The 19,518-nt window shown below is 39.8% G+C and overlaps 1 long non-coding RNA gene across 1 annotated transcript; it reads left to right on the forward strand.

Annotated features, from left to right (window-relative positions):
• The first annotated feature begins 15,411 nt into the window (after positions 1-15,411).
• LOC131170508 (uncharacterized) lies at positions 15,412-16,583 on the forward strand. The gene is made up of 2 exons (XR_009141260.1): positions 15,412-15,802; positions 16,251-16,583. It is a non-coding gene; the product is annotated as an uncharacterized LOC131170508 (long non-coding RNA).
• The last annotated feature ends 2,935 nt before the right edge of the window (positions 16,584-19,518 follow it).

A 19,518-nucleotide genomic window follows, 5' to 3' on the forward strand; every position in this document is an offset into this window, starting at 1 on the left:
AGAAAAACTATTCATCGAAAACTTACTGAAGAAAATGTCAAACATATCCTTAATAACTAAGAACACGTAAAACTTATAGAAACTTCTTGGAAGCTTACTTGGAGAAATGCCCATGTAGAGTAGGCAAATCATCAAACCACTTCAACGTTGTGTTTCAATTATTTTGTGATTAATGAGTATATTCTTTCGAAACAATCCATTCATTAGAAGATGTTTGGGGTTAGGTTGAGATTCAGAATTTTGTAAGAATTTATTGTAGCTTATGTCACGACCCAACCTATGAGCCGGACCGGCACTAGGACCTGGGCCAGCCTAAAGCCCCCGAGGCCCGTAGTAAGCCTAATTATTCCTCAATCCAAATCTAAAGCCCATTTGGGCCCAATTTCAAGGATCCAACCGGACAAAGTCCAGCCATAAAATGGACCTTTCAACGGAGAGTTTTTGACTCACCCGACCTGTAAACACAATATATAATCAATTGGAAAGCTCAGTTCACCCTCCACATACTCATACAACATATAAATAAATGGGAGCTCAGCTCCCTTATCCAGTCTATCAACATGCATAAAATAATAAGTTTACAGGTCCAAAATGATAATTTATATTACAGACCCAATTCAAATAAATATTTCTAACACATGCAGAAATTCTAAGAGTTAATAGGTTTATACAAACATTAATAAACGACCTGCGAGGGAGAAAAACAGGTTAACCTCAAAAATATCCTCCTGTGGCCTGAAAAAATATTGAACAGGAGTGAGTGTTCGACTCAGAGAGTAAAATATCAATTTTAACCATAATCTCTATAACTATCTAAAGCTAATACACCATGTAGAGTGAAATGCAACATTAACAATATTTTCACATCATAAGAGCAAAAAGGAAATTTGGAGCACTCACACACCCAGTAATGTCAAATCATAAATATATGGGAGCTGATCCCCTATACAGTTCTCTTTAATCCAACCTGTGCTAGCGAAGAACTCAAGCCGGACTTTCGCTTAATAAACCAAATAGGGGTCCCAGCGAAGAACTCAAGCCGTGTCTACCCCGAAGGACCGGGTCCCAGCGAAGATCTCAAGCCGTGGCTACCCGTCCTGTCCATAGCCAACACCACACCACACGCACGCCAACTCACGCACACTGCTTCAAATCACCACAACAATATCCATGGCACTTTAACAGTTATTGTAACACCCCTGATTTTTATATATTATTATTGGGCTTCGTGTAGGTATCCTCAATTCGCGGAAATTCGACAGTTGTCCGGATCTGTGAATTTCCGGCCAGACAGACCAGCTACCGGAAAAGTCTCCGAATTGGATCGAGAATTTGGGCTACCCCACCATTGTTAGGCATCCCGAGCACGTTCCCGAAGTCGGAATCGGCAAAGGTAAACCCGAACCTTGCTTTTTCGTAATTTTCTAGTGCTTAAATAGGATTAAAAATCCATAAAATATTCGTGGTAGCTTAGAAAATTACGATTCTTTTTGCAATAGCTTAGTAATATTTCTAAGGACCGCAAGCGTAGTTTTATAATTTTTAGAGCTTATTTGAGCAGTTTTTGCAAAAATGATCAATTATAAGGACTAAATTGAAATTTTGCGTATTGTGATGGATGACTGATTTGATGGGCCCAGGAGGGGCTGTGTGATATGATTGAACTGTGGATATATGGATTGTGAGTATAGAAGTGTGTTTTGAGCCATTTTGCAGGTTGGGTAGGTCCTAGGTATAGGGGAGACTCTGCCGGATTTTCGGCACGACTTAGGACGTACTTGATCTTTTTCTTTGTTTGTATTGAGTCAAATTTATTAAATAGATGTAATGTAATTGTCAGTTGAGCCGATGACCTTTCTTCCGCCACAGTAATTTGTCGTCAAGTTTGTGAGTAAAATATTAATTTTAATTATAATTTCGATATTATTATATGTTCAGCATGCCCATGCATCACTTATATGCATATATTTATGTAGTTAAACTCTAGGCACGATTTATGTTGCATTCATAACTGTTGATGTACCATGGATGTTGTTGTGGTAATTTGGAGCAGTGTGCATGCGTTGGCGTGCGTGTGATGTGGTGTGGACTATGGATAGGACGGGGTAGTCACGGCTTGAGTAATTCGCTGGGACCCGTTCCTTCGAGGGGTAGTCACGGCTTGAGTAATTCGCTGGGACCCTCGATTTGGTTATTAAGTGGAAGTCCGAGCTTGAGTAATTCGGGCACCAAAGTTGGATTTAAGAGAGTCAGATAGGGATCACCCCATATGTTATGATTGATACTACAGGGTGTGTGAGTGCTCCAAATTACCTTTTTGATGTTATGATGTGAAAATGTTGTGTATGTTTCATTTCACTCAACAGGTTGCATTAGTTTCAGATAGTTATAGATATTATAGTTAAGATTGATATTTTACTCTCTGAGTCGAACGCTCACTCCTGTTCAAAAATTTTTACAGGCCACAGGAGGATATTTTGTTCTGGGTTAACCTGCCTTTTTACCTCGCAGGTTGTTTATCAATATTGTGTAATTTTAATTACTCCTAGAATTTTCGCATGTGTTAGCAGTAATTATTTGAAATTGGTCTGTAATATTATATTCATGTTGGACCTGTAAACTTAATATTTTAAGTCTGTTTGATGGATTGGATGAGGGAGCTGAGCTCCCATTTATTATTATGTTGATGAGTATGTGGAGGGTGAGCTGAGCTCCCCAATGGATGGTTTATTGTGTTTACAGGTCGGGTGAGTCGAAAACTCCCCGTTGGAAAGTACATTTTATGGCCGGACTCTGTCCGTTTGTTTTCTTGAATTTGGGCCCAATGGGCCTTAGAGTTGGGTTAATGAATAGTTAAGGCTTACTACGGGCCTCGGGGGCTTTAGGCTGGCTCAGGTCCTAGTGCCGGTCCAGCCCATAGGTTGGGTCGTGACAAATGTGGTATCAGAGCTTAGGCTCCAGATTCTTAGGGAATGTTCATCTAAAGTGTTGGGAAGAGTCTACTAGGAGTCACATGCGGAGTATAGGATTCTGTTTCGTCTTTTCCTGTAATTCTTTGTTTCTAGATTCTGCGTTATACCTCGGGAAATATAAAAGTGCCTCAGTTAGTGTCTTGATTTTCGTGGAGTACATAGAAATGTGAAATAGAGTTAGCATGTGTTGAGGTCTATCATGAGGATACGTACTCCAAGAAATGCTATGTTTTTGTCAGTATGGGTTTAAATGGTGTGCCCATTTCGTGCAAGGCACGAGTACATAAAAGTGAGTCTTGAAAGTACAGTTGACCTAGATAAGGATGAGGATACCATTGCTGGCAGTCATCAGTGGATGACCCAGACAGAATAAGTTTATGATAATAGAAGATTCAAGAGAGATAAGAAATTAGGAGACCTAGTCTGTCAGGACGTATTGTAGTAACTATACAATGTTCTCGATGTCTGCTCTGTAAGCTGCAGATTATAGTACCGACATGAGATTATTGTGTAGAGCTGCGTACTTCTTGTAGTGCTTATGATGAGGATGTTTGCAGGCAGTCTCTGTTTTGGTATAGTAATACCATAACAGAGTTCTATGTCTGCAGAGAAGTTGGGAACTCCTGGTTAAGAGTTTAGAGTTAGAATATTGAAAGGTCACAGTTGGGTGATAATTAGAGTCAGTGACTCAGTTGCCCTAGCATGAGCTAGAGTTACAGTAAGAGTTGCCATCAGACTAGAGGCTTCGTACTAGTTGCAAAGTAAAGGTGACACCTATAGAGTGAGATTATCTAGTATTCAGTATGGAATTTTGGATGGTTTTTGCAGTATGACAAACATTTGGTTAGAACTTAGTGAGAATAGTATACCTTGTGTGTATCAGTATGAAATAAAGTACAACCCTATTACTTAGAGAAGGTCGAAACTATGAATTGATGATTTACAGAGCTATGATATGATAAAGGAGACATTAATTTGACATGGTTTTGGGCAAGGTGGTAAATGTAGTACCTTTGTTGCAGCAAGTTAGGGTATAGTCCTATCTTTTCAGAAGGGATCGAAAGTTATTACTAATAATGGTGACCAACAAAATAGTGCCCCAGATAGGACTGTAGAGTGTGGTAGAGAATAGTTGGCTCGGGTATCCTGCAGAGGATACAAGTTTCATTATAGGAATCATATATAATCAGATCACAATGGATGTAAATCCTTTGAATTGGATGACGGGTTTGGATGCCCGGAACCTTAAGTTTTGGCTAATTGAGTAAACATGGAAAATAATAATAATGATAATAACATTTACAAATAAATAAAATTGCTGCAGAATCAGTTCTCGAGGTAGTAAGGGTATTATGTAAGCTAAAGGATAAGAATAGAAATCATACAATAAAAGTATGACTGTAATTTCCTGAGTTCCCTTCTAACTTTATATTGTTCAAAACAATAGTATAATCTAATTATAACAGTGTTAAGAGAAATAAATTAGCGAAGATAAGTTATAAAAGGCCAATGGATAGAGAAAGTGCAGGATGAAGGTTTGGACAATTGATTGCAAATGCAATATAATCTAAATGCCAGTGGAAGTACTAGCTAGAGTGGTCAAAGGACCAAATCTGAGTAGCACAGATATGTGATAACGCGGTAGAGACTCTGAAAGATATAGTTAGCAGTGCAAATTGTCATGTTAGGAAGAAGAATGGAACCAGGATAGAATAGTTAAGTTCGATTTTGGCTAAGACAAAAGAAATAAATGAAAGGACAATCTGAAGGGCGCATAATAAAAGGAACAAAGTTAAGATATAGGGTAAGCTAATTGTTATTATTGGCAAGGTGAATGACAAGGATGGAGAACTCAAAATGGGACCATATTAGTGAGAAAAGTGATGGAGGTATGGAATACAATAATAATGAGTAAATGTTAGAAGGTGTGCGATGGTATTGCGGACTACCTAAATAGGTAGAGAAAGAGAAGTTAGTAAGCAGTAAGTTGAATAAAAGTCATCTAAGGGATCAAATAGGTATGATGAGAGGAAAAGAATGATAGATAATGACACATAGGTTTTAGGTTAGACTTTTGAGATAGTGAGAAGGTAGTTAGAGGTTTGTTATGAATGTCGTGCAAACATTTTTAGTGTGATCAATGAATCACTTTGCAGTGAAGCAATAACAACAGAGCAACAGTAGGGGTAGAATAAAAAGTAACAAGTATGGATGGTAATAAATCACTAGAAAGTTTAAGGATCAAATTAATGACCATAGATAAGGGTGGAATTAGTGTTAAAAGAATCTATTAGCGAGAGAAATCTTTCAGGATTCAACAAAGGTTAAGGGCACAATATAAACGATGATAGATATGAATCATAGGTCGAGTATAAGTAAAGTTAATAAATTATAAAATATTATGTCAGGAAGGACGATGGTACAGTAAAGGGTTCATGCAGATGATACCTTATAGGTAGAGCACAATTGTACTAGGAGATGATGAAATTTGAAGAGAGACTAAGAAACATAGGTTAAACGTTATTATATGGACAATCGGGCGTAGTTGAATATAGAGGATATTTTTCTTTCTTTTCAAGTTTAGCTCGTGTTTTTGATTCCAGAGCGTTATATAAGGAGCAGACTGAGGCAAGGAGACCTAGTTATTTGAGATTTTGATAGGCACCAATTCATATACAATTTCTGATATGAGAATGACAAGAAGTGCATACCTAGTGTTAAGTATGAAAGGACGATCGAGTAATGACAGGAGTTAAATTGAGTTAGCTACTAAGGCTTGCATCGCTTTAAACTATGAGCTAGATGAAGTACTATTTATGGATGAGTTTCAATAGATGAAATTGTTGCTGATGGGTAATTTGAGGTTGAAGTTTAGAAAGCTATGGGCGATATATGATTATATTAAGGAGAATGAACACGTGAAGTATCTTGTTTGGAATTAAGGCATGACACATATTTCCTACAGTGTTAGTTCGGATGGAACTTATAGTTTATGGGGCTCATATTCATCCAGATAAGCAATTTCCTACTAAGGTGGTAGGGAATGATAATGTTCTGATAGTTAAGTTGGAAAAAGGGGATACAAGAAAAAAAAAATTTCTATGGGTAATTATAAGTGTTACATAAGGTGAAGAATGTCTTTGGTAGGAGTAAATCATAGGGTTAGAATTCTTGAAGTAATGAAACTAGTATTCAAGATAAGACTAAGAAATAAAAAGAAAGTTAAAGTTGATGATGGGATAGACATCTTTGAAGGAAAAGGTGTAAGGATGAGATAGGACTAAAATTAAGGAATAAGTACAAAGAAAGTTAAAATGATACCAACAATACCAAAAATAGGAAAAGGGAAGTGGATAAGATGCAAAGGACAGAAGAGAGCTCGATAGAGTCGGTTATAATGATGAGGATAAGGAGTGTCTAACCACCGCCTGTGTTCACACTACCTATGAGCGGTGACGGATACACCGTGTACGGGGATGCCTCTCGAGTTGGCCTAGGGTGTGTTTTGATGCGGAATGGAAAAGTAGTGGCTTATGCTTCAAGGCAGCTGAAGAGGCATGAGCAGAACTATCCCACCCATGATTTGGAAATGGCGGCTGTAGTCTTTGCACTAAAAATCTGGAGACACTACCTGTATGGTGAAGTGTGCGAGATATACACCGACCATAAGAGTTTGAAGTACATCTTCCAACAGAGGGATTTAAACTTGAGACAGAGGAGATGGATGGAGCTTACGAAGACTATGATTGCACCATCCAAGCACCACCACCTGGGAAGGCCAATGTAGTAGCAGATGCTTTAAGCAAAAAATCTTACAGCGATTTGGCGCACATTTCAGCAGAGAAGAGACTGTTGATTCAGGAAGTACATGAGTTGATGGATCAAGGTTTAATCCTAGATCTTTCAGATGAGGGGGTCTTGTTGGCTCATTTTTCAGTGAGGCCAGACTTGCGAGATAGAGTTAGAGTTTTCCAACACAGAGACAAACAATTAATGAAGATCATAGAAAGAGTACAGCAAGATGAAGGTGGTGAGTTTGGATTTGCCAATGATGGTGCCCTAGTGCAAGGTTCTAGGATATGTGTGCCCGATGTGGACAACCTCAGGAATGAAATCATGCGAGAGGCACACTACACACTGTACAGTGTCCACCCAGGTTCCACCAAGATGTACCATGATGTGAAGGATAGCTATTGGTGGAATGGCATGAAGAGAGACATAGCAGACTTTGTGTCCAAGTGCTTGACTTGTCAGAAGGTGAAGTTTGAACACCAGAGACCGTCAGGGAAGCTGCAAGAGCTCCCTATCCCAGAATGGAAGTGGGAAATGATCACCATGGATTTTGTGACTGGGTTGCCTCGTATCACGCGAGGATATGATTCGATATGGGTAATTGTAGACCGCTTGACCAAATCAGCTCACTTCTTACCTGTAAAGACTACATACTCTGTGGCACAGTATGCCCGGCTCTACATTCGAGAAATAGTCAGATTGCATGGAGTTCCGGCTTCCATAATATCTGACAGAGGGCCCCAGTTCACTTCTCGGTTTTGGAGAAAGTTGCAGGAGGCACTTGGCACACAGTTGAACTTCAGTACGGCTTTCCACCCTCGCATGACGGACAACGAAAGGACGATCCAAACACTGGAAGACATGCTTCGCATGAGTGTCTTGGATTTTGGAGGTCAGTGGGATGAGCAGCTAGCTCTGGTGGAGTTTGCCTACAACAACAGTTATCACTCCAGCATAGGGTTGGCACCCTATGAGGCATTATATGGAAGAAAGTGTAGGTCTCCTCTGTGTTGGACAGAAATGGGAGAAGCGAAGGTGCATGATGTAGACCTAGTGCAGTACACTTCAGAGATAGTTCCTTTAATCAGGGAACGATTGAAAACAGCTTTCAGTAGGCAGAAGAGTTATGCAGACCCCAGACGGAGGGATGTGGAGTTTGCAGTGGGCGACTATGTATTCCTAAAGGTTTCTCCAATGAAGGGAGCCATGAGATTTGGAAAGAAGGGCAAGTTGGCACCTCGGTATATTGGACCTTTTGAGGTTACTGATAGAGTTGGAGCAGTTGCCTACCGGTTGGAGCTACCACCCAACCTTTCTCACGTTCATCCCGTGTTTCACATCTCCATGCTCAGGAAATACATTCCAGATCCTTCTCATGTACTACAACCAGATGTAATAGAGCTAAAAGAGAACTTGACATTTGAGGAGTAACCTGTAGCCATAGTGGACTACCAAGTGAGACAGCTAAGATCAAAACAGATCCCTATGGTTAAGGTTTTGTAGAGGAGCCAGTCAGTGGAAGAGTGCACCTGGGAGTCAGAACGGGACATGCGTAGCAAGTACCCTTATCTGTTCAATGTGTAATCATATACTTTATTCTGCCTTGTGTAAAATTCGAGGACGAATTTTCTGTAAGGAGGGAAGAATGTAACACCCCTGATTTTTATATATTATTATTGGGCTTCGTGTAGGTATCCTCAATTCGCGGAAATTCGACAGTTGTCCGGATCTGTGAATTTCCGGACAGAAATACCAGATAACTGAAAAGTATCCGAATTGGATCGAGAATTTTGGCTACCCCACCATAGTTAGGCATCCCTAGCACGTTCCCGAAGTCGGAATCGCAAAGGTAAACCCAACCTTGCTTTTTCGTAATTTTCTAGTGCTTAAATAGGATTAAAAATCCATAAAATATTCGTGGTAGCTTAGAAAATTACGATTCTTTTGCAATAGCTTAGTAATATTTCTAAGGACCACAAGCGAGTTTTATAATTTTTAGATCTTATTTGAGCAGTTTTTTCAAAAATGATCAATTATAAGGACTAAATTGAAATTTTGCGTATGGTGATGGATGATCGATTTGATGGGCCCGGAGGGCTGTGTGATATGATTGAACTGTGGATATATGGATTGTGAGTATAGAAGTGTGTTTTGAGCCATTTTGCGAGTTGGGTAGGTCCTAGGTATAGGGAGACTCTGGGATTTTCTACACGACTTAGGACGTGCTTGATCTTTTTCTTTGTTTGTATTGAGTCAAATTTATTAAATAGATGTAATGTAATTGTCGATTGAGCAGACGACCTTCTTCCTCCGCCACAAACGTAAATTTATCGTCAAGTTTGTGAGTAAAATATTAATTTTAATTATAATTTCGATATTATTATATGTTCAAGATGCCCATGCATCACTTATATGCATATATTTATGTAGTTAAACTCTAGGCACGATTTATGTTGCATTCATAGCATGATGTACCATGGATGTTGTTGTGGTAATTTGGAGCGGTGTGCGTGCGTTGGCGTCGTGTGATGTGGTGTGGACTATGGATAGGACGGGTAGTCACGGCTTGAGTAATTATTTGGGACCGTTCCTTCGAGGGTAGTCACGGCTTGAGTAATTCTGGGACCCTCGATTTGGTTATTAAGTGGAAGTCCGAGCTTGAGTAATTCAGGCACGAGTTGGATTTAAGAGAGTCAGTATAGGGATCGGCTCCATATGTTATGATTGATACTACAGGTGTGTGAGTGCTCCAAATTACCTTTTTGATGTTATGATGTGAAAATGTTGTGTATGTTGCATTTCACTCTACAGTTGCATTAGTTTAGATAGTTATAGAGATTATAGTTAAGATTGATATTTTACTCTCTCGAGTCGACGCTCACTCTGTTCAAAAATTTTTACAGCCACGGGAGGATATTTTGTTCAGGTTAACTGCCTTTTTACCTCGCAGTTGTTTATCAATATTGTGTAATTTTAATTACTCCTAGAATTTTCGCATGTGTTAGCGATAATTATTTGAAATTGGTCCGTAATATTATATTCATGTTGGACTGTAAACTTAATATTTTAAGTCTTTGATGGATTGGATGAGGCCGAGCTCCCATTTATTATTATGTTGATGAGTATGTGGAGGGTGAGCTGAGCTCCCCAATGGATGGTTTATTGTGTTTACAGGTCGGGTGAGTCGAAAACTCCCCGTTGGAAAGTCCATTTTATGGCCGGACTCTGTCCGTTTGTTTTCTTGAATTTGGGCCCAATGGGCCTTAGAGTTGGGTTAATGAATAGTTAAGGCTTACTACGGGCCTCGGGGGCTTTAGGCTGGCCCAGGTCCTAGTGCCGGTCCGGCCCATAGGTTGGGTCGTGACAAATGTGGTATCAGAGCTTAGGCTCCAGATTCTTAGGGAATGTTCATCTAAAGTGTTGGGAAGAGTCTACTAGGAGTCACATGCGGAGTATAGGATTCTGTTTCGTCTTTTCCTGTAATTCTTTGTTTCTAGATTCTGCGTTATACCTCGGGAAATATAAAAGTGCCTCAGTTAGTGTCTTGATTTTCGTGGAGTACATAGAAATGTGAAATAGAGTTAGCAGACAGGTTGAGGTCTATCATGAGGATACGTACTCCAAGAAATGCTATGTTTTTGTCAGTATGGGTTTAAATGGTGTGCCCATTTCGTGCAAGGCACGAGTACATAAAAGTGAGTCTTGAAAGTACAGTTGCCCTAGATAAGGATGAGGATACCATTGCTGGCAGTCATCAGTGGATGACCCAGACAGAATAAGTTTATGATAATAGAAGATTCAAGAGAGATAAGAAATTAGGAGACCTAGTCTGTCAGGACGTATCGTAGTAACTATACAATGTTCTCGATGTCTGCTCTGTAAGCTGCAGATTATAGTACCGACATGAGATTATTGTGTAGAGCTGCGTACTTCTTGTAGTGCTTATGATGAGGATGTTTGCAGGCAGTCTCTGTTTTGGTATAGTAATACCATAACAGAGTTCTATATCTGCAGAGAAGTTGGGAACTCCTGGTTAAGAGTTTAGAGTTAGAATATTGAAAGGTCACAGTTGGGTGATAATTAGAGTCAGTGACTCAGTTGCCCTAGCATGAGCTAGAGTTACAGTAAGAGTTGCCATCAGACTAGAGGCTTCGTACTAGTTGCAAAGTAAAGGTGACACCTATAGAGTGAGATTATCTAGTATTCAGTATGGAATTTTGGATGGTTTTTGCAGTATGACAAACATTTGGTTAGAACTTAGTGAGAATAGTATACCTTGTGTGTATCAGTATGAAATAAAGTACAACCCTATTACTTAGAGAAGGTCGAAACTATGAATTGATGATTTACAGAGCTATGATATGATAAAGGAGACATTAATTTGACATGGTTTTGGGCAAGGTGGTAAATGTAGTACCTTTGTTGCAGCAAGTTAGGGTATAGTCCTATCTTTTCAGAAGGGATCGAAAGTTATTACTAATAATGGTGACCAACAAAATAGTGCCCCAGATAGGACTGTAGAGTGTGGTAGAGAATAGTTGGCTCGGGTATCCTGCAGAGGATACAAGTTTCATTATAGGAATCATATATAATCAGATCACAATGGATGTAAATCCTTTGAATTGGATGACGGGTTTGGATGCCCGGAACCTTAAGTTTTGGCTAATTGAGTAAACATGGAAAATAATAATAATGATAATAACATTTACAAATAAATAAAATTCTTTGCAGAATCAGTTCTCGAGGTAGTAAGGGTATTATGTAAGCTAAAGGATAAGAATAGAAATCATACAATAAAAGTATGACTGTAATTTCCTGAGTTCCCTTCTAACTTTATATTGTTCAAAACAATAGTATAATCTAATTATAACAGTGTTAAGAGAAATAAATTAGCGAAGATAAGTTATAAAAGGCCAATGGATAGAGAAAGTGCAGGATGAAGGTTTGGACAATTGATTGCAAATGCAATATAATCTAAATGCCAGTGGAAGTACTAGCTAGAGTGGTCAAAGGACCAAATCTGAGTAGCACAGATATGTGATAACGCGGTAGAGACTCTGAAAGATATAGTTAGCAGGTACAGCTGTCATGTTAGGAAGAAGAATGGAACCAGGGATAGAATAGTTAAGTTCTATTTTGGGTAAGACAAAAGAAATAAATGAAAGGACAATCTGAAGGGCGCATAATAAAAGGAACAAAGTTAAGATATAGGGTAAGCTAATTGTTATTATTGGCAAGGTGAATGACAAGGATGGAGAACTCAAAATGGGACCATATTAGTGAGAAAAGTGATGGAGGTATGGAATACAATAATAATGAGTAAATGTTAGAAGGTGTGCGATGGTATTGCGGACTACCTAAATAGGTAGAGAAAGAGAAGTTAGTAAGCAGTAAGTTGAATAAAAGTCAGTCTAAGGGATCAAATAGGTATGATGAGAGGAAAAGAATGATAGATAATGACACATAGGTTTTAGGTTAGACTTTTGAGATAGTGAGAAGGTAGTTAGAGGTTTGTTATGAATGTCAGGCAAACATTTTTAGTGTGATCAACAGAATCACTTTGCAGTGAAGCAATAACAACAGAGCAACAGTAGGGGTAGAATAAAAAGTAACAAGTATGGATGGTAATAAATCACTAGAAAGTTTAAGGATCAAATTAATGACCATAGATAAGGGTGGAATTAGTGTTAAAAGAATCTATTAGCGAGAGAAATCTTTCAGGATTCAACAAAGGTTAAGGGCACAATATAAACGATGATAGATATGAATCATAGGTCGAGTATAAGTAAAGTTAATAAATTATAAAATATTATGTCAGGAAGGACGATGGTACGATAAAGGGTTCATGCAGATGATACCTTATAGGTAGAGCACAATTGTGCTAGGAGATGAGGAAATTTGAAGAGCGACTAAGAAACATAGGTTAAACGTTATTATATGGACAATCGGGCGTAGTTGAATATAGAGGATATTTTCTTTCTTTTCAAGTTTAGCTCGTGTTTTTGATTCAGGCGTTATATAAGGAGCGAGGCAAGGAGACCTAGTTATTTGAGATTTTGATAGGCACCAATTCATATACAATTTCCTGATATGAGAATGACAGTAAGTGCATACCTAGTGTTAAGTATGAAAGGACGATCAGAGTAATGACAGGAGTTAAATTGAGTTAGCTACTAAGGCTTGCGACTGTTTTAAACTATGAGCTAGATGAAGTACTATTTATGGATAAGTTTCAATAGATGAAATTGTTCTGATGGGTAATTTGAGGTTGAAGTTTAGAAAGCTATGGGCGGTATATATGATTATATTAAGGAGAATGAACACGTGAAGTATCTTGTTTGGAATTAAGGCATGACACATATTTCCTACAAAGTGTTAGTTCGGATGGAACTTATAGTTTATGGGGCTCATATTCATCCAGATAAGCAATTTCCTACTAAGGCTGGTAGGGAATGATAATGTTCGATAGTTAAGTTGGAAAAAGGGGATACAAGAAAAAAAAAATTTCTATGGGTAATTATAAGTGTTACATAAGGTGAAGAATGTCTTTGGTAGGAGTAAATCATAGGGTTAGAATTCTTGAAGTAATGAAACTAGTATTCAAGATAAGACTAAGAAATAAAAAGAAAGTTAAAGTTGATGATGGGATAGACATCTTTGAAGGAAAAGGTGTAAGGATGAGATAGGACTAAAATTAAGGAATAAGTACAAGAAAGTTAAAATGATACCAACAATACCAAAAATAGGAAAAGGGAAGTGGATAAGATGCAAAGGACAGAAGAGAGCTCGATAGAGTCGGTTATAATGATGAGGATAAGGAGTGTCTAACCACCGCCTGTGTTAACACTACCTATGAGCGGTGAAGGATACACCGTGTCTTGTGACGCCTCCGAGTTGGCCTAGGGTGTGTTTTGATGCGGAATGGAAAAGTAGTGGCTTATGCTTCAAGGCACGAAGAGGCATGAGCGAACTATCCCACCCATGATTTGGAAATGGCGGTGTAGTCTTTGCACTAAAAATGGAGACACTACTGTATGGTGAAGTGTGCGAGATATACACCGACCATAAGAGTTTGAAGTACATCTTCCAACAGAGGATTTAAACTTGAGACAGAGGAGATGGATGGAGCTTACGGAAGACTATGATTGCACCATCCGGTACCACCTGGGAAGGCCAATGTAGTAGCAGATGCTTTAAGCGAGAAAATCTTCCGCGGTTTGGCGCACATTTCAGTGAGAAGAAGAGGCGTTGATTCAGAAGTACATGAGTTGATGGATCAAGGTTTAATCCTAGATCTTTCAGATGAGGGGGTCTTGTTGGCTCATTTTTCAGTGAGGCCAGACTTGCGAGATAGAGTTAGAGTTTTCCAACACAGAGACAAACAATTAATGAAGATCATAGAAAGAGTACAGCAAGATGAAGGTGGTGAGTTTGGATTTGCCAATGATGGTGCCCTAGTGCAAGGTTCTAGGATATGTGTGCCCGATGTGGACAACCTCAGGAATGAAATCATGCGAGAGGCACACTACACACTGTACAGTGTCCACCCAGGTTCCACCAAGATGTACCATGATGTGAAGGATAGCTATTGGTGGAATGGCATGAAGAGAGACATAGCAGACTTTGTGTCCAAGTGCTTGACTTGTCAGAAGGTGAAGTTTGAACACTAGAGACCGTCAGGGAAGCTGCAAGAGCTCCCTATCCCAGAATGGAAGTGGGAAATGATCACCATGGATTTTGTGACTGGGTTGCCTCGTATCACGCGAGGATATGATTCGATATGGGTAATTGTAGACCGCTTGACCAAATCAGCTCACTTCTTACCTGTAAAGACTACATACTCTGTGGCACAAGATGCGGCTCTACATTCGAGAAATAGTCAGATTGCATGGAGTTCCGGCTTCCATAATATCTGACAGAGGGCCCCAGTTCACTTCTCGGTTTTGGAGAAAGTTGCAGGAGGCACTTGGCACACAGTTGAACTTTAGTACGGCTTTCCACCCTCAGACAGACGGACAGTCCGAAAGGACGATCCAAACACTGGAAGACATGCTTCGCATGAGTGTCTTGGATTTTGGAGGTCAGTGGGATGAGCAGCTAGCTCTGGTGGAGTTTGCCTACAACAACAGTTATCACTCCAGCATAGGGTTGGCACCCTATGAGGCATTATATGGAAGAAAGTGTAGGTCTCCTCTGTGTTGGACAGAAATGGGAGAAGCGAAGGTGCATGATGTAGACCTAGTGCAGTACACTTCAGAGATAGTTCCTTTAATCAGGGAACGATTGAAAACAAACTTTCGATGGCGTAAGAGTTATGCAGACCCCAGACGGAGGGATGTGGAGTTTGCAGTGGGCGACTATGTATTCCTAAAGGTTTCTCCAATGAAGGGAGCCATGAGATTTGGAAAGAAGGGCAAGTTGGCACCTCGGTATATTGGACCTTTTGAGGTTACTGATAGAGTTGGAGCAGTTGCCTACCGGTTGGAGCTACCACCCAACCTTTCTCACGTTCATCCCGTGTTTCACATCTCCATGCTCGGAAATACATTCAGATCCTTCTCATGTACTACAACCGGATGTAATAGAGCTAAAGAGAACTTGACATTTGAGGAGTAACTTGTCAGAGCCATAGTGGACTACCAAGTGAGACAGCTAAGATCAAAACAGATCCCTATGGTTAAGGTTTTGTAGAGGAGCCAGTCAGTGGAAGAGTGCACCTGGGAGTCAGAACGGGACATGCGTAGCAAGTACCCTTATCTGTTCAATGTGTAATCATATACTTTATTCTGCCTTGTGTAAAATTCGAGGACGAATTTTCTGTAAGGAGGGAAGAATGTAACACCCCTGATTTTTATATATTATTATTGGGCTTCGTGTAGGTATCCTCAATTCGCGGAAATTCGACAGTTGTCCGGATCTGTGAATTTCCGGCCAGACAGACCAGCTACCGGAAAAGTCTCCGAATTGGATCGAGAATTTTGGCTACCCCACCATTGTTAGGCATCCCGAGCACGTTCCCGAAGTCGGAATCGGCAAAGGTAAACCCGAACCTTGCTTTTTCGTAATTTTCTAGTGCTTAAATAGGATTAAAAATCCATAAAATATTCGTGGTAGCTTAGAAAATTACGATTCTTTTTGCAATAGCTTAGTAATATTTCTAAGGACCGCGGGGCAGAGTTTTATAATTTTTAGAGCTTATTTGAGCAGTTTTTGCAAAAATGATCAATTATAAGGACTAAATTGAAATTTTGCGTATTGTGATGGATGACTGATTTGATGGGCCCGGAGAGGGGTGTGTGATATGATTGAACTGTTGATATATGTATTGTGAGTATAGAAGTGTGTTATGAACCATTTTGCAGCTTGGTTATGTCCTAGGTATAGGGGATACTCTGCAGTATTTTCGGCACGACTTAGGACGTACTTGATCTTTTTCTTTGTTTGTATTGAGTCAAATTTATTAAATAGATGTAATGTAATTGTCAGGTGAGCCGGGACAGCCTTCTTCCTCCGCCCAGCCGCCACAGTAATTTGTCGTCAAGTTTGTGAGTAAAATATTAATTTTAATTATAATTTCGATATTATTATATGTTCAGCATGCCCATGCATCACTTATATGCATATATTTATGTAGTTAAACTCTAGGCACGATTTATGTTGCATTCATAACTGTTGATGTACCATGGATGTTGTTGTGGTAATTTGGAGCAGTGTGCGTGCGTTGGCGTGCGTGTGATGTGGTGTGGACTATGGATAGGACGGGGTAGTCACGGCTTGAGTAATTCGCTGGGACCCTCGATTTGGTTATTAAGTGGAAGTCCGAGCTTGAGTAATTCGCTGGCACCAGGTTGGATTTAAGAGAGCTGTATAGGGGATCAGCTCCCATATGTTATGATTGATACTACAGGGTGTGTGAGTGCTCCAAATTACCTTTTTGATGTTATGATGTGAAAATGTTGTGTATGTTGCATTTCACTCTACAGGTTGCATTAGTTTCAGATAGTTATAGAGATTATAGTTAAGATTGATATTTTACTCTGAGTCGAACGCTCACTCTGTTCAAAAATTTTTACAGCCACAGGAGGATATTTTGTTCAGGTTAACTCCTTTTTACCTCATGAGTTGTTTATCAATATTGTGTAATTTTAATTACTCCTAGAATTTCTGCATGTGTTAGCAGTAATTATTTGAAATTGGTCTGTAATATTATATTCATGTTGGACCTGTAAACTTAATATTTTAAGTCTGTTTGATGGATTGGATGAGGGAGCTGAGCTCCCATTTATTATTATGTTGATGAGTATGTGGAGGGTGAGCTGAGCTCCCCAATGGATGGTTTATTGTGTTTACAGGTCGGGTGAGTCGAAAACTCCCCGTTGGAAAGTCCATTTTATGGCCGGACTCTGTCCGTTTGTTTTCTTGAATTTGGGCCCAATGGGCCTTAGAGTTGGGTTAATGAATAGTTAAGGCTTACTACGGGCCTCGGGGGCTTTAGGCTGGCCCAGGTCCTAGTGCCGGTCCGGCCCATAGGTTGGGTCGTGACAGTTATGAATGCAACATAAAATGTGCCTAGAGTTTAACTACATAGATATTTACATATAAGTGATGCATGGGCATGTTTGAACATATAATAATATCGAAATTACAATTAAAATTAATATTTTACTCACATACTTGACAGCAGTCACTGTGGCGGCTGAGCGGAGGAAGAAGGCTGTCCCGGCTCACCTGACAATTTTATTACAATTATTTAATACAATTGACTCGATACAAACTAAGAAAAGACCAAATACGTCCTAAGTCGTGCCGAAAATCCGGCAGAGTCTCCCCTATACCTAGAACCTACCCAACCTGCAAATGGGTTTAAAACACACTTCTATATCCACCAACCATACACCCACAACTCAATCATATCACACAGCCCCTCCTGGGCCCATCCAAACAGTCATCAATCACAATATGTAAAATTACAGTTTAGTCCTTATAATTGACCCTTTTTGCAAAAACTACCCAAATAAACTCTAAAAATTCTAAAACTTTGCCCCTAGGTCCTTGGTAATATTACCAGGCTATTGCAAAAAGAATCATAATTTTCTGAGCTACCACAAATATTTTATGGATTTTTAATCCCATTTAAGCACTAGAAAATTACGAAAAAGCAAGGTTCGGATTTACCTATGCCGATTCCAACTCCGGGGACGTGCTCGGGACATCTGACAATGGTGGGGTAGCCAAAATCTCGATCCAATTCGGAGACTTTTTCGGTAGTCGGTCTGTCTGGCCGAAAATTCATAGACCTGGATAATTGTCGAATTTTCGTGAATTGAAGGTACCTACACGAAGCCCACAACACGGGGGTTAGTATATAATTTTTACGAAATTTTCTAAGCTCATTTAATGCTCGGAAAAACACTACGAAGTTTCGTGGGACCCACCGAAAAACGGTGTCGAAAAATTTTGAAATTTATATTGCCGCGAAACTCTCGACGAGTAGAGCGCTCTGGTGCTCTCGGTTTTCTCGTGGGGTTCACGGTTTGCGAGAAATATAACCCAAAAGTCAAAATGGGCTAAAACTTCCTGGATAAACCACTCGACGGATTTTGGTGTTTTTGGGGTCTATAGAAAACTCTCGAGGTGTAGAAGGTGTTTGACACAAGACCCGGCCCAATCGGTAGTCGGATCGACCAAATTTCGGCCGGAAAGGTGAAGCGTCGCGCGCGCACAGGGGTGGCGTTCGAGTGCGTTTTCCGGCCACCTGGGACGACGGTCGGCCGTGGGGAGGCACCGAGGAGGCGCGCCGGAGAGGTGGGGAGGCGGCGGCGCGGTTTGGGGGTGAGGGAGGAGAGAGAAAACGGGAGGGAAAGGAAGAGAGGAAAACGCGCGCGGGAAGGAAAAAGAAGAAGAAGTAGGAGCTGGCCCGATTCGGCCGGTCCGATTCGGTCCAATTCGATTCGGCTGGTTTGATTTAGGGTACCCGAAATTGAATTTTTACTGTCTTGGGACCAAAAATGAGACCCAAAAATTTCGAAAAAATTTTAGAAAACTCAAAAAAATTCGTAGACTCCAAATATATTTTTAGTTTTGTCACGTGGTCTTTAAATTAATTTTTAAAAATCATCAAAGTTTTATATTTTTGGGAAATCAAATCCGATTTCAAAAATCTGAAAAATTTCAAATAATTTCCTAAAATTTAAATAAAATAAAATATTAATATTGCTTACAAAATAATAAATTTAAAAATTTAGGGTGTTACATTCTTTCCCCCTTACAGAAAATTCGTCCTCGAATTTTACACAAGGCAGAATAAAGTATAGAATTACACATTGAATAGATAAGGGTACTTGCTACGCATGTCCCGCTCTGACTCCCAGGTGCACTCTTCCACTGACTGGCTCCCCCACAAAAACTTAACCATAGGGATCTGTTTTGATCTTAACTGCCTCACTTGGTAGTCCACTATGGCTACAGGTTGCTCCTCAAATATCAGGTTTTCTTTCAGCTCTATTACATCCGGCTGTAGCACATGAGAAGGATCAGGAATGTATTTCCTGAGCATGGAGATGTGGAATATAGGATGAACGTGAGAAAGGTTGGGTGGTAGCTCCAACCGGTAGGCAACTGGTTTAACTCTATCAGTAACCTCAAAAGGTCCAATATACCGAGGTGCCAACTTGCCCTTCTTTCTAAATCTCATTACTCCCTTCATCGGAGAAATCTTCAGGAATACATCATCGCCTACTGTAAACTCTAAATC

The sequence above is a fragment of the Hevea brasiliensis genome, chromosome 11 (assembly GCF_030052815.1).
Source record: "Hevea brasiliensis isolate MT/VB/25A 57/8 chromosome 11, ASM3005281v1, whole genome shotgun sequence".
Taxonomy (NCBI): Eukaryota; Viridiplantae; Streptophyta; class Magnoliopsida; order Malpighiales; family Euphorbiaceae; genus Hevea; species Hevea brasiliensis.